Genomic DNA, 2574 nt, shown 5'->3' with positions numbered 1-2574 from the left:
AAAAAAAAATCTTTTCCCAGTGACTGTTTTCATGAAGGCAAAAATATTTCATCTATTATTCATAAAGGAGAGAAGGAAACCCGGTGAGACAGGAGCCACGTCCGTCACTGCTCTGTTATGTTTGACTCGCTCAGATGAGCGAGCCGAACAAGCCACTGGGAGTTCTGCTCTCTCTCGCGGTGCAGAAGCACACTCTTTCTTACTGTAGGACATTTTCATTCAGGTCCCAAAACACTGATGTTTTGCTTTTCGGCGTACAACTGTTGGTTACAAATGCGCCTTTTTGTTTACAGCTCATTTCTGCTCTTTTTTGTGTTACTCTAAATGAAATATACAGAGAGTCTCATTATCATCAGTGCTATGCACAAGTAGTAAAACACATTAGTGTCACTAAAGTCGTATGAAATATCATCACGTGTGCGTTACGGTTTTAGGCTTTGATGTTTTAAATGGAATCACTCAGATATAGCGTATTAGTAATACATCTCAAACAATGCCACTGAGCACCCCGCTGTTCACGGGAGCTTTTTTTAAAGCGAGTACACATGTACAGCTTCACGTCGAACAATAAAGAGTAGGAGGAATTCATTATTCGCTGTTATTCATATGCAAATGCAAACTTATTGTCTGAAAGAACGCCCTGCTCTTCAGTTTTCCAGCTGTGTGTGTGTGTGCTTCAGATTGAGGGGGGAAAAAAACATGCATCATCACATCCTATATCAATTATGTTGAGTGGTCTCTTCACATTGATTAGCAGATAAGAGGTTGAGCCAAATGCTTTGTTCCAGGAACACACTGTAGCCAGATGAGTTGGAGCATGTCGGTGAAAAGGCTGTGGAGGACCCTTGAGGTTTGATCAGAGCAGAACTCAGTGAGCAAGCTGGCCTGAAGTGAAATGTCCTCTGTGTTTGGTTGTTTTCTAAACATGTTCAACTGGAGAGCAAAAAAAGGAAAAGAAAGAATCTCTTTCTCCCCAACATCCCATTATCTGCAGTTGTTTGTGCCAAACATCACTAGAAAGTAAAGTGATTTGTGCTGTGCCCATCTGGAAGTAGACCAGAGAGAGCGTGTCTACCCCACACACTTTGAAGACCACAGTCTAAAACATATTTAAACAAACATATAAAGATATACACAGATGAGGCATAACATTATGACCACCTGCCTATCAGAATCATCAGAATCAGAATACTTTATTGATCCCTGGGGGAAATTATTTTTTGTTACAGTGCTCCATTATAAACAAACATTAACGGAGACAGACAATACACTAACTAAGAATAGCACAATATATACAGGCATATATATACATAAAAGTCACTTATTAATGAATAGCTGAAAAAGAACATGTGCAAGAAGGGTGTAGCTGTTGCAGTAACCAGTGTGTTAAGTGGATGAGTTGTACAGGGAGATGGCCACAGACAGGAATGATTTCCTGTGTCGTTCAGTGGTGCTTTTCGGTCATCTCAGTCTCTCACTGAACGAGCTCCTGTGACTGACCAGCATGTCATGGAGTGGGTGGGAGGTGTTATCCAACATTGTCTTTATCTTGGACAGCATCCGCCTCTCTGACACCACCTTGAGGGAGTCCAGCTCCATCCCCACAACATTACTGGCCTTACGGATCAGTTTATCGAGTCTGTTGGCATCTGCTACCCTCAGCCTGCTCCCCCAGCATAGAGGATCACACTGGCCACAACAGACTCGTAGAAAATCCTCAGCATTTTCTGGCAGATGTTGAAGGACCTCAGTCTCCTCAAAAAACAGAGACGACTCTGGCCCTTTCTGTAAAGTGCTGTGGTGTTTTTAGCCCAGTCCAGTTTATTGTCAGTGTGTACTCCGAGGTATTTAATATTATCTAGGTATCTAATATTTTGTGTTGGTCCTCGTTTTTCTGCCAAAACAGCCCTGACCCATAGATTCCGCTAGATATCTGCAGGTGTGCTGTGGTGCACCAAGATGTTAACAACAGATCCTTTAAATTCAGTAAGTTGCAAGGTTAGGGGCCCCATTGTTCGGACTTGTTTGTCCAGCACAGTTCACAGATGCTGGAATGGAGTGAAATCTGGAGGCCAAGCCAACACCTCAAAGTTGTTGTTGTTCCCCTCAAACCATTCCTGAACCTATTTTGCTTTGTGGCGGGGCATATTATCCTGCTGAAAGAGGCCACAGCCTCTTTTCCTGAAAGGATGTACAAGGTCTGCAACAATGCCTAGGTAGGTGGTACGCATCAAAGTAACATCCACATAAATGGCAGGACCCAAGGTTTCCCAGCCAAAGCATCACACTGCCTCTTGCCTTCTTTTCATAGTGCATTGGTCGGTGGACAGGGGTCAGGATAGTTACCCTGACTGGTCTGCGGCTTTGTAACCGCATTCACAACAAAGTGTTTTGTGGATGTTTGTTGTTGCACTGGCCAGCCTTTGCTCCCCACATTTATCAATCAGGCTTAGCTCCTGATGACCCACCATTCCCTCTCTGAAAAAATGCTCGCTTGCTCCCTAATATAGCCCCCCCCACCCACTATCAGCTGCCATGATGAAGAGATAATCAGTATTATTTCGCTTCTCTCAG

The sequence above is a fragment of the Pundamilia nyererei genome, unplaced genomic scaffold, assembly GCF_000239375.1.
Source record: "Pundamilia nyererei isolate P.nyererei 1_Seehausen unplaced genomic scaffold, PunNye1.0 scaffold00043, whole genome shotgun sequence".
In the NCBI taxonomy this organism is placed as follows: Eukaryota; Metazoa; Chordata; class Actinopteri; order Cichliformes; family Cichlidae; genus Pundamilia; species Pundamilia nyererei.
The sequence above is the reverse complement of the archived record's forward strand: the minus strand, read 5'-3'. Positions refer to the sequence as shown.